Raw genomic sequence first — 14,088 nt, 5'->3', positions numbered from 1 at the left:
TTAGTAGGTATTATAACACCGGCGCCAGGCGTGGACGGTATCCTGGAGCAGACCTTTGGGTCATAGTTTGAGGCTCTTGAAAGCTGAACAAGCAAGACTTTGGGGTGACTGGAATGTATACGTGGCTGTACACATACGAATCTTCCTATTTTAAAAGTCAATCCTATTTGTTAGAGTCACACTCCTAATGCTGATTTTATATTATTTATGATTCTCATTTGGATTTCACAGAATCACATTTTTGTTGCAAGTGTTATATTTCCTATCTTTTTTTAACCTGCAATAGAAGAGAAAAAAAATCTTCTTATTTGCTAAGGTTACAGTGTTAGTTTAATTTTCATAGAAGCGTTGGAATATTTTGAAGTGAGTAACATTTACCAAGTCATTAGTTTTATGCAAACTAGGAAGGAAGATGAAAGAAAAAAAATTATCAATTATTTATAGATTGTTAAAATGTATCTTAGTGCACTGCTACTGTATAGAAATGACAATTAGCCAAACTTACCTTCTTTAATTAATAATGCATACATTATGCTCTTTGGGCAACTAATCACCAGCTCTACAAATTTGTTTGACACTGTTGAAGATACCTATCACATGGGTTAAAAAAAGAACAATGCTCTGCCAGCTGCAGCCAACTTTCAGCCTTCTAGCAATGCTTGAAATGCAGTAGCAGTTCCAGAGAGCAAAATGGTGGTCCTTCAGCTGCTTGCCTCTACGCATGTGGCACCGAGCTGCAGAATGCTGCCTGCCATGCCTTTGCCACCAAAGAGTGCACACTTGTATCTCAAATGGGTTCCTTAGCGATGAAAACCCTCAATCCCCATCTCCCGTGTTAATTTCCATTCTCTTGCAGCTAGAAATTGTTGAAGGCGAATGTGTCCTGTTGCCTTAAAGCTGCATTTTTCCATATTTTCTGAATGAAACTAGGAACAGGGTTGCAAAAAAGGACGGACCGTGTGAAAACGCAACGAGTACAGGGGATCTGGGATGAATGGTCACCATGCTTACCACGGAGAATTCCAGTCAAACCTGTGATTGCAACATTCCGTTGCCATGACTCTCTCAAAATTTCTTCTTGATAAGACATAAACATCTATCTGTAATATATTTAGACCAGAAGGAAAAGTAAACAACAAAAGAAAAAGGGTTCTAATTGCCTGCCTCTGCATCTCCCCGTAGCTTAAGGATGGCAAACCCAATCTCTGAGGGCAATGGCCACCACTGGCACGTCTGCAAGTGTCAAGTAGGCTAGTCCATTGACATAGAGGCCTAGGCAGTCTATTTCTCAGGGGTACAAAAACGTAGTTGCATACGGAGCAGTACAGTCAAGTGGTCAACAGGCTTCCTGACATTGGGACCAGGTAGGCACTTGGCTGTCACCAGTTTTGTCCCAGAGTCACACACACCACATCGAGGTAGCAGCTTGTAGCATTTGGAAGGAGAAATGAGACTGGTGCGGCTCCCTCACATATGGTGTTTAACAGACTACACTTCCCATTTGCTCCTCCGAAAGGTGTGCATTTTCAAGGGATGATGCCAAGTGTTCTTTGTGCTATGGTGTCTTTGCATTGAAAGGTGATGTGTCTGACACATTTTGGCAGGCTACTGTGAAGAGCTTAGAAATTTTCCACTGACTTTTACTAAGACTTAAGAGAATAAGACCGTACTTTATCAAAGGTGATAATCTGACTTTGGGGATGACAGGGTCACAGTTCTGTAGTGAACCGAGAACATGGATTTTTATTGATGGGATTCCTCACTATGCTGTAAAATTTGTTTTGCTGCTTAAAATTTTTAGTTCAAATGCACACTGACTGGTTGATCTGCCACCCAAGCAGGTTTGTCATTTTAAGTAGATTCTGAATTAGAGCTTTGAAATGTAGGTATAGTAAAACTAGAATGTGTCTTTCTTGTGAAATTCTCTCCTCTTTTTCAGCAGCTTTAAATGAAATGCAGAATAAGAGTCAGAATAAATGCAGGGGACTTCTCTCAGAAGCCCGAGAGAAGAACCAATTCTATATGTAACCTGAAGGAAATCTTCATTTCTATCATGAACGTAGGGTATTTCCCCACCCACCATTTAGAAGGATTTCTGTTAGTCTTTTGTGAAAGATTGCTCTCATTTATTTAACTCATGCCACATGGCTTAGCTTTATAACCAGTATAGGATTTCTAGAGATTAAAAAAAAATCCATTTTGTATCTATGGAAATACGAATCTGGAATTTAAGCCATAATTGCTGCAAGTTTTCCACATTATAGTATAAAATTGCTGGATTTATTAATGCTGGGCATACTTCAACCACTCCATGTTTTGCCCTGGTCAATGGTTACCTGTCAAAATGTGGAACAATTTTTTTTTTTTAATATTCTATGCCACAGAGAAAATTAATGTGTGGATTTTTCCTGTGTTTTTGTTTGTTATAAGTAAAGTATTTGCAATAATTTATGGAAAGTCTTGGAATTATAAATATTAAGGCACTGCCAAATGATTTAACTATCCCTCCATGGCAAATTGTCTTTAAACACTACCATTTTTTTCTTTCTTTCTTTTTTTTTTTTTTTTTTTTTTATCATTTACTTGTGGACCAGCAACACTTGCAGGCTCTTGCCCCTGGCCTTCTGTGAGAATGTTAGTTAGCAATGCTCATAAAAACTCAATTCATCAATGTGAACATAATTTGCTATGAACAGAAAGCTCACAAAAGGGTGAATTTGTCAGATAGACAGGTGGCCTGAGATCTCTCCCTGATACTGAATGATATGAATAATAGATTCTGGTAAATGTATGCCAAGACTTGAGCTGTAAACACAGCTGCCTCCATTCCCTTCCAGAAAAACAGCTTCGAGGACGAAAGCACAGGAACCACGGTTCCACCTGAGGACCTAAGCTTGTACACACACACACACATACACACACGCACGCGCGTGCGCATGCACACACACACACACACACACACATATACCTCTCACTCAAGAAATAAACAATCTCTATAAAAGAGAACAGAGTTAGAGGAATCTTCACATTTTTTCCCTCTCTATGCGAAAGACATTTTACAGCTATCTTGGGCAGGGGAGACTAGATAGAGAAGAGAAAGAAGAGAGGGGAAATAGATTTTCCTAATGGTTCTGGTTTCATATTATTCAAATGTCTTATTTTATAAAATACACAAATCAACAGAGCTAATAAACTTTGCAGTATTATAACTCCTATTTTATAATGAGCAAAAATAAGAGAGCCAACCTGCTCTATGCAGAAGCACTGTGCTTGAAATCATTCTAGTAATTCATGGCTATTTGTCTTATGGGTTATTAAGTATTTATTAAGGTTCAAATGTAATGTAGCCTTTTCTCCAATTTACTCTGAACTTTAAAAATCTATTTTGCAAATTGTTTTCCAGGTAATGCACATACCCACTTAAGAGTTGAATCTCAGGATTTAGAAGATTCTGATTGAGTGCTCCATATATATTTTTTTAGTCTTTATAGATACTGCTGCATATAGGTTAACCCCTTCTGATAACATTTATGATTGAGCGTCAACAGCCAGAGACATTGGATAAGTCTTTCTTAGTATGGTGAAGTAGTTTTTCTTAAAGTAGAATACAGTATCATTAGTGGCCAAGGGACAAATTTAATGGTTATGTTTTTATTTTAATGAGCATTAGGAAAATATAACACTTCAAATGTATGCTTGCATGCACATTATTACTTAGGACAATGCTAAATATATTTAAATACGAAGTCATTTGATTTTCAGAAAAAAATATTTAACATTGGTATTATTGAAAACATTATCAAGGAAATTAGCATACAGATCAATGAAGTTTGGGAAACCTGACTACCTCATTCCAATCACCAAATCACATGAAAGATCTTATCAGATATAATTAGAATCATAAAGCCACAGAACATAGAATTGTGACATTTTTAGAGTTGAGTTTGATCCTGAAAACCATTCTGTCCTATTCTCTAATTTTATAGATGCAAAGGCTATGTGTTACACAGGGCTTATGTGAATGACCAAGCCATCTATCAAGTTAGGGACAAAAATGCAATTAAAAACCAGAGCTCCTCACATGCTTGTGGTCTCTGTTGTCAGGAAGAAAGGGGAAAAAAAATTTGACATCATTTCCATTCACTCACACTTGATTTCTAGAAGGAATGATGAACATTCTCCTCTATAAAAGGTTTTCTCTTTATGACAAAAGAATCCCTAGAACTTCTTACTAGAATTTACTTTGGCTTTCCCAGCATACTTACACTGAACATGAGTTCAATTCGATGTAATGGATAACAAGGCTCTCCAACAGAAGAGTCAAAACAGAGGCAACCATATTCTTCCCTTTTTGAATTTTCATAGGCGTTAATATCTCCCTCTCTTTTTTTCACAACACTTTCCACTTTTTTATTGTACATCAATTATACACATTGTCTTTTCTCTGACAGCATGATAGGACTTTGAATGAAGATACTATACCTTCTTTATCTTTGATTTTTAAAAATTTCTCAGCTCAGTTTCTTCCCAGGGTGAGTCTTCAATAACTTTGTTATTATGATAACACAAATGAATTTAATTCTTCAGATCCCTATTCATATTGCCTGACCTGTGACTCTATTATCTATAAAGGTTATTTCATCTAGTCCAATCAAATTCAATCCATCGAATATTTAAAACCTTTACCAAGCTCCTGATCTAAATTAAATAACATTAGGTGCTATGAATGACAGAGATAATAAACAGTTTTTAGCCTCAAGAGCATACCGACCAGAAAGGGGTGATACAACATGGACACAATTAAAATGCAAAGCACAGTAAAGAAGTATAAATTTCTATGGGAATTTGAAGAAGAAAAATAGAGCTATCTGAGAGAATCCAGAGAGGCTTCATGAAAGTGGAGCTGAGGGTTCCAATAATCAAGGAGCTTTTTTCATTCCCTAGTCCAGTAAATAGAACAATATACATTCCCTGGTTTACTAGGCACATTCTCACTGATTCTAGCGTTGAAACTCATGATTTAGCTACTAAGTACGCCAACCATGTGTTCCAAAATTTTATGTTCATAACACAGAAATTCCGAGGCAGGTTCATCAGGTTAAATTTCCTATTTCCTTCCATTGCTTTAAGAGTTTTGCCTAACTAACTGGTAGACTGGGTCTCCACCACTTTCAGAGGCTCTGAATTAAGTTTAGAATCATTGGAACCGGGATCCCTGGGTGGCGCAGCGGTTTGGCCCCTGCCTTTGGCCCAGGGCGCGATCCTGGAGACCCGGGATCGAATCCCATGTCGGGCTCCCGGTGCATGGAGCCTGCTTCTCCCTCTGCCTGTGTCTCTGCCTCTCTCTCTCTCTGTGACTATCATAAATAAATAAAAATTTAAAAAAAAAAAAAAAAGAATCATTGGAACCATCAGGATTAAGGAAACGATGAAGGAGATAACTATGGGAAGTATGTAGAATCAAAAGAGGTTAACAATAGTGAAACAAACCACTTTGTTGTTTTTAGTTGAAGGAAAGTTGGGGTAAAATTCATACAGTTAAATGCACAAATCTTACGTGTACAATTTAATTAGCTTTGACAAATGTATGCACTAATGTTACCAACAACGTAGGAGTCATTTTAAAGTTTTGGGGCTATAATAAAAGAAAAGTTTGTAAATTCTTGTACAAGCTTTTTAGTTGATTAATGTTTTTTAATTGCTCTTGGGTATATAAGTAGAAGTACAATTTTTGAGTCATACTCTTTTAGGTAGGAGTATGTTCAATTTTTAAGAAACTGCCTAACGTTTTTCTAAAATTATTGTGTCATTTTATACTTTCCTCAGTAATGTACAAGAGTTTTAGTTGCTATTTTCACCAATATTTGGGATTATTCATCCTTTTAATTTTAGTCATTTGATGAGGTAAAGTTGTATTTCATTGTGGCTTTATTTTTTTTTTTTTCCATTGTGGCTTTAATTTGCATTCCTCTGATGACCTGACTATTAATGTCAATAGACTTTTCATATTTTCCTGTTTAATGACCATCTGTATGTCTTCTTTTGTGAAGGTCTGTTTAAATCTTCTGTCCATTTTTATAGGGTTGTTTGATTTGAAAGATATTTTTATATCCTACCTTTTTATATGAAGCTTTTGTCAGATATATGTGTTATTAGCATTTTTCCCCCAATTTGTGGCTTGCTTTCTATTTTCTTAATGGTGACTTTTATAAAGTCCAATGCAAGTTTCTCTTTTAAGGTTATTGTTTTCTATGCCTTGTCTAAAAGATCTTTGCCTAGAGGTGCTTGGCTGGGTCAGTGGGTGGAGCACGTGACTCTTGATCTCAGGGTTGTGGATTCAAGCACCACATTGGGCATAGAGATTAGTAAAACAAAACAAAACAAAACAAAAACAAGTACAACTTTGCCTACTTTCAGGTCTCGAAGGTACTCTACAATGTGTACCTATGAATACTTGGATGTTACCTTTAAGTTTATAGTCAATCTTAAATTAATTTTGTGTATATGAGGTCGGAACCACAGATTTTTTTTTTTTTCCTAATCAACTGCTCTAGTTTTATTTGTTGAAAAGTTGAAAAGACTTTTCTTTTCTTCTTTCCCATTGATTGTTTTCTTCTTTTCAAGATTGTTTTGACTGTTCCATGCTGTTTTCATTTTCATATTAATTTTAGAATCAACATATCAATGTCTATAAAAATGCTTGTTTGAAATTCGATTGTGTTAAATGTGTTGGTCAATTTAAGTAGGGCTGACTTCTTACCAGTATTGAATCTTCTAATCCATGAACATTGTATATTTCATTTATTTAGGTCTCTCAAATTTTCTCTCAGCAATGTTTTAGTTTCTGATGTAATTTTTAATTTAAATCCTTAAAATTTCAACTTCTAATCGTTTGCTGCTTGCTTGCATACAGATATACAATCATTTTTCTTTACTGATCTTGATCCTATGACTTTTATAAATTTGCTTATTATTTCCAGTAATGTTTTTCATACATTCCTTAGATTTTTCTATGCAAATAATAATGTCATCTGTGAGCTATTTTTCCAATTTTTTTTTTTTTCTTATGTGCTGGCTTGGAAATTTTGTAGAATTTTGAATAGAAATAGTAAGACACTGTATTGATTTTTACTCAGCAGTTTAAGGATGTTTTACTTTTGTATTTAGTGAGAAGTCAGTCACAATTCATGTAGGTACCATATATGCATAAATCATATTTTGATTTCTCTGTAAACTTTAAAAATGTTTATTTCCATCTTTGGCTTTAAGTTCAAATTTATTTTTTAGGGTTTTTGCTTTCCTTTCATATATTATCTATTTAAGATTTGCCGAAATTTCTGGATTTAAGTTGAAGTTTTTCATCAAATTTGGGATATTTAGGTCATTTTCCCCCTAATATATATGTAAAATAGATATCTATAATATATAATATCTATTACAAGTCTTCAGGTTCACTGATGTTTTATATTGTAAATACCTATCTATTCGTAAGCCAATTCAGTAAATTTTATTTCAGATATAGAACTTTTCAGTTCTTGGACTTCCATTAGGTACTATTCTTTTTTTCTTTTCTTTTCCTCTCTTTGTTTTTCTATCCTACATTTCTATGCTGAGGTTTTCAATCTGTTTACTCAATAAGGCCATGTTTCCCTTAAGTCTTTGAATGTTTTTATAATAGCTGTTCTAAAATCATTATGTGTTAATTTTACTGTCATGGTCATCTTAAGTTCTGATTCTGTTCTCTGCTTTTTTCTCGATGGTGGGCTGTATCTTTTGCTTCTTTACATCTCTAGCCATCTTCATTGTATCATTGTGATGATATGTCATTAAGGCCTCTTATGTTTTGTCAAATTGCATTAGTTGTTTAGAGTGGGAGGGAGAGTTCATTAGCAGTTATTCCATTATGTAGAGAAGCAAACACTGTCTTTCTGATCTATGTTTTTAAGCTCAAATTTTCTGGAATCAAAGATTAAGAATGCAAAATAACTTCTTGATATGCTTGTATTCAAATTAGAGCTTAAACAAATTCTAAATTATGTGTTTTACCACTGCCCTTGGATATTTATACTGTAGGCAAAATAAATGAATGTAAATATTGATTTAACTTGTTCTCAGACTGGACCATTAAAGATACCATGGCAAATGGAAGAGCACCCAATCTCATATGAAAAGTATTCTGGCTTAGTGGCTCAGTATTTCCTTCATTTCCTGAATCAATGGGGCTAAGTTGAGGTTCTGTACCTTTCTTATTAAATTGAATCAGTTTTTAAATAAATAAATTAATTAATAAATTAATAAATAGAACCAGTTTAATGCAAGTGTACCTTTTTGGCTAAATTTTAAAATCACTAATACTGAATATATCATGTAATATTTGTAGTGAAGTCCATTAGTTAACTTAAAAATTATCTGGATCTTCTGACATGTGTATACAGGAGATTTGCCTCATATTTTGGCTCTTAATATCCATTAGTTGTGGTAGTACTTCTGAAATAAAAGTTTACTAATCAGTCTCAAATAATGCTCTTCATCTCCCTCTATTTAGGGAAAATATTATTTTTATTAGAGCAGGCATGGAATGGCTTAGGTTATAGTTACTTCTCTGTTAATAAAAATATCATGAAGTACACACTATTTGTGGTATATATAAAACCTTATATGAAGTTTATGTCATGGAGTCCTCAGTAGGTCACTAATGATAATTTTCTTATCTTCAGCCATGTTACAAGAGGAGAACATTTTTGGCTTGAGATCACACCAAAAAATTGATATGAATTTACCTATATAAATATTCTTTATTATATTTAAGAAAATCAAAGCATTCCAAATAAAGTATTAGAAGGTTGTTGAATAGACTGCTTGATTAGCTCTTTAAAGATTACATAGAGATGAAAATAAATAATAGACAATCTGATTTCATGGAATTACCCACAGCCAAACACACTGAAGGCAAGGCTATATAATAATAATGGCTGACTATTGATCATTACTGAAACAAACTACTTGACTTTTTCCTTTGCCATCATTGTTTTAGTGGGACACCTATAAATTTGTCATTTCTTTAAATACCCCCAAATTTTGCTGGGATCCCCCTCTAGCATAATCTTATTTAAGATGTCCATACATATGAGGCTCTTTAGTTAAATCAATAATCTACTTTTAAAAAAAATACTTTATTTATTTATTTGACAGAGAGAGAGTGAGAGAGCACAAGCAGGGGGAGCAAGAGAGGGAGAGAGAGAAACAGGCTCCTGCTGAGCAGGGAACCTGATGTGGGGCTTGATCCCAGGACGATGGGATCATGACCTGAACCGAAGGCAGACCCTTAACTGACTGAGCCACTGAGATGCCCCAGTAATCCTTTACTTTTATAATTAAAGGCAAAATTATCTCCTAAATCAGAAATGATGCATTGTATCCAACTGCTCTGATATATCAAAAAGAGCCATTACTAATGGCACATTCAAAGGAGCTACTCCTTCCAGTAGCCATTCAATTAGAAATACTCAGAGAACCACGTGTGTACCTAGAAACCAATCCCCCACTGATGTAAAGAGACTAGTTAATAAAGCCTAACTTTTGACTATTGAACCAAAATAATGGTTTCACAAAAGGACCCTTCAAACAAAACCTAAAGCTGCTTCTTCATTGCATTATAATGTATGAACATTGCTCACAGTAATGTTCAATTATTGTTCAACCAATAACAAGACTATTTTATTTAGCTTACTCACACATCATTTTCTCAGTAGGCATGCCATTAACACATTGTTCTCAAAGAAAATATAGTTGTAGAAAGGAGGTAGTGTAGTTAAAGCCAGAAGAACTAATGAGTATTCCTGAGAATTATTTTCTAGTAATTTCTGCCAATGGTTTTCTTTGGCCTGAACTTGATGTTTTAACCTCAATTAACCCATTTGGTTTAGTAAGTCAGGTCAATTTACCTGCTGATTAAATAGAGATAATAGGTTCATCTTTAGAAACCTGCAATACGCAAAATAATATTTTTTTAAAAAAATATATAAAAAGGTTGATATATAATATTCAGTTTCCTTAGATTTCATTGATAGGACAGGGCCAGTCCTGCTTCCTGAAGGGGATGTGATATTGGAATAAGAGACATTGAGGAGCTTGATAGGTGTAACTGGCACAGAAAGAAATAATACTGTAAGGTGACCTTGAAAGATGATGTGATCACCACCAGCAGCCAAATGGTGAAAATAATAGGATGCCCACAGAGTCTGATCTCCAGTGATCTGTTGGATCCCTCTCTATGTGCAAGCTGTTGAAAATATGAAATTTGTGGTATGCTGTTGCATGGAATAGGCAGGGGCAGGTGGAAACACCCTCATGTGTATCGTTGATTTTCTGTGTCTTTTGCACTGACTTTCTGCTGGTCTGGTAGGCGGCATGACTAAGAAAAAGCGAACACAAGCTGATTCAGTTGTCAGTCTCACGAATCTTCAAACTCGGATTTTATCATTTGTACTGTCTCAACTTCCGATAGAAGGTATGATACATATTACACAGAAAATATGTTGATACCAAGAAGAATCACAATAGCAGGAGAAACACAGAGAGAGAGGTGAGGTCTTTGCACTATAAGGGAGAGAGAAAAAATAGGTGATATAAATAAAGGGAGCTGGAATGAGGTTGGGAACAGATGCAGCATTTGCTCTAAGAACTTTAAGGAGCAACAAGGGCCTTTTTAGGAGGAGGCTAAAAGAGTTCTTGTCTCTTCTGTCCATCATGGAACAATTAACTGCCACCAGTGAGCTCAGTTTCTCCTTGGTGTCTAAGGTCTGACTTGACTTTAAGTAGTAGTGGACATTTAAGACACTCTAGACTGCATAGCTCACATATGCTACCTAAATGGCATGTCACCTTTGCTTCTTGTCTCAGCCGAGACTTAATTTCAGTGGGATACATTGGGCTTCCTTCCACTTGGTCCTTTTCTGCCTGACTCTACGTGTTGGTGATGAGATCAGACATATCCTGGGTCCCTCTGGTAACTAGAGCCTTGTGGTCCTCTTCCTGTCAGTTGTTTGTGTGAATGATAAAATATAACCTAATGTTACATTTGCCCTGATGGCTTCATGTGATATATCTCCTGATGGAGGCTTGAAATCCCGCTGGACTGAAGCCTATGAGCGCACCAGAGGTTAAGTCCTTGGCTCCTGGAACCAGAGAGACCTGGATTTAAATCTTGGCTCCACAAATTACATAAATTTTCTGAGCTTTAGTTTCCTTATTTTAAAAAGGTGTGAGTGATAGGTGCCGTTTAAGTTACCCTGACTTTATAGAAAGCCTGTAGCACAGTTGCGCTATATAGCTAGTGTTCAACAATCACGGTTGTTACTCTCACTAACTTTTTGGATTTCCAAGTGATTCCTACATTGTATCTGTCTTCAAGTGTTTGACCCATGACAGGATAAGTTTAGTTTGTTCATTCATTCATTCCTTTGACCTATTGTGTTCCAGACACTGTTCTAGGCACTAGTTCTAAGTCTACTTTTTCTCACTGGGCTCCATTCTGCTTTAGGTAACCTATTGGTGTCCAACTATGCTCTAAGATAAGAGACATGGGCGAGGCAGTGTAGTTTAGTGGCTAAATAAGGTTTGAATGCCAGTCCCTCTCCCGAGGAAACAAGGATAACTTTGCTAAACTTCAATTTTTCTATTCTGTAAAATAACAATAGCAATAGCACCTGCTCTTAGGATTGCTGTACAGCTTAAATTGACACTTAATGTACTTAGATTAGTACTCGGTACATAATAAATGCTCAGTAAATGTTAGTCATACTTAGCATTTTAAGATCTAAACTCAGGGATCTGAGGCATGAGAGAAATGTAAATTTTCAACTTAGCTATGATTCCAATATCCAGAAACAATTAAAATTCTGATATTTCATAGAGGAAAGAAGAATATATTGGAAATTATATTTTATTCTCATATGGATTTAATTATTCTCTCATTCCTCCTGTTTAGGAAGTGCTGCTGGGAACCAAGTTTTAGGTTATGAACTTGAATGATTCTATGGGCCTCTGTGGCCTGTACCCTTGACTTTAAGGAATTGTCTGTGTATTCAGCTTCGAAGAGAAAGTTGGAATTGCTCATCAAAGAATTGGAATAAGGGTGACTTGAACCACAAGTACATCAGAACTCTGGCCTTCTTGAGACAAAAATAACTGACAGAACCACAGCAGAAAAAGGAACAGGGCGTCTTATTCAGAGCTAGATCGCCATGTAGGCTGCATAAAAAGGAAGAATCAGAATACAGACTTGTCAAACAGCAGATTGCGCCTGCAAACAAAGGACATAGTTTAAGGGCATGGGGTTTTAGAAAGGAATGTTGGTCTCTCATTTGTCTTTTCAGCTGGATCTGCATACATGGGTAATATCACCACAATCAACGATGTCATCTTTGAATAGGGAGGAATAGAGACTCACACAGAGTTTGCACCAGGGAGATCCTACACACAGATGAACAATTCATTAGTCATTCAGAACGCAAAGCTGTCGCCAAATTTTGCTCTGTATGCTAAACACAATACAATGATTGAAAATAAAAAGAAAATAGAATCAAGACAGTGAGGAAACCTTTTAGGAGGCGATGGGAATGTCACATCAACATATTGTCAAGATTCAGATGAATATCTCCACAGTATTTTCTATCCCATGAGACTTGAAAGTTAGTCTGCATATAGGTTTAACAACAGTGTTAACTATTCTCCATTCCAATTTTACTCAATCTACAAAGCACACCTCAAGCCCTTTTTGCTTCTCTTCAAAGCTTTATTCTTATCTGAACTTTTATCATGATTTATTCCAAATTATGATAAATTGCATTTTCTTGAAGATTAAGTCAACATGCCTCTCTGTTCTGCATGTATTTTCAAAGTAGTTATTATCGATAATCAGATTTTCATAATAAAATACATAGTCCTTAAGTGGGGAGTCTCTTTTTTTTTGTACCCTTGTACCCCTCCTCATTTCCTCTTACTTCTCTTTTTTTCATAGCTGACACGGACTACACATTTTTTGTTCCATTAATTTGTGCAAGAACAATGCAGGATTTCAAGTATTTATCATTTAAGCAATGTGATATCCTAGTTAACATGTGTGGTAGGCAGAATAATGGACCGCCAAAGACGCCTATATTCTAATCCTGGGAACCTATGCAGATGTTATCTTCATAGCAAAAAAGACTTTGCAGATGTGATTAAATTAAGGACCTTGAGATGAGGAGATTATCCTGAGTTATCTGGGTGGGCCTTATCTAATCACGATTCCTTAAAAGCAGAGATTTTCTAGTTGTGGTCAGAGGGAGATGGTGAATATGAAGGAATATTCTGAGAAATCCAGACACCGCTGTGTTTTGCTGGTTCTGAAGATGGAGGAAAGGGGCCATGAGCTGGGGAATGTAGTAGGCTTTTATACGCAAGAAAAGGCCCAGAAAATGAATTCTTCCCTAGAGTCTTTAGAAAGGAACACAGACCTTCCAAAAACCTTGATTTTAACCCATTGAGACCCTTGTCAGACTTCTAACCAAGCTCCAGACCTGTAAGATAATAAGTGATTACGTTCTTGTAGCAGCAATAGAAAACGAATACAATGTGGGATGAGATAAAATTAAGACACATCCCTATGTTATTTAATGGTCATCAACAATTCTCCTTGTTGTTACTATTTCTAGATAAGAGGTCAGGGATTGGATTTCTCTCAAGGAAACATATATGGTAGGTTTCTATCATGTTCTCTCCATGACAATTTAGTGCTTACTTTGGAAATCTAAAAATAACTCCAGTGGAGATACGTCACATTTGTGCAACCCATTGGAATTCATGCAGCTCTAACTCTAAATAAGTGATTTCTTGATGTTTTCCCCTTAATTCATAAGCTGTGTGTTTTAGGATTGATTCTGTTCTCATAATTTTTTTTTTATAAAGTCCTGCCTTTTTTCAACATGTCAGTCCTTGGCTCTGTTAAGCCACTAATCATGCTTCAGCTTCTCAGGGTAAATATCTCTTTGTTGGTCCCCTGAATGCTGCCCACAAATACGGAACTTTGAAATTTGGTTGAACGTA

The 14,088-nt window shown here is 35.8% G+C and overlaps 1 protein-coding gene and 1 long non-coding RNA gene across 4 annotated transcripts in view; one reads left to right on the top strand and one right to left on the bottom strand.

Moving 5' to 3' along the window:
* Positions 1-14,088, bottom strand: part of ARHGAP15 (Rho GTPase activating protein 15) — a 608,584-nt gene that overhangs the window by 80,699 nt on the left and 513,797 nt on the right. The window lies entirely within an intron of this gene.
* LOC140611948 (uncharacterized) lies at positions 1,054-12,951 on the top strand. The gene is made up of 2 exons (XR_012013262.1): positions 1,054-1,364; positions 11,990-12,951. It is a non-coding gene; the product is annotated as an uncharacterized lncRNA (long non-coding RNA).

Source organism: Canis lupus, chromosome 20 (assembly GCF_048164855.1).
Source record: "Canis lupus baileyi chromosome 20, mCanLup2.hap1, whole genome shotgun sequence".
Lineage (NCBI taxonomy): Eukaryota > Metazoa > Chordata > Mammalia > Carnivora > Canidae > Canis > Canis lupus.
This window is presented reverse-complemented; position numbering and strand designations above follow the sequence as displayed.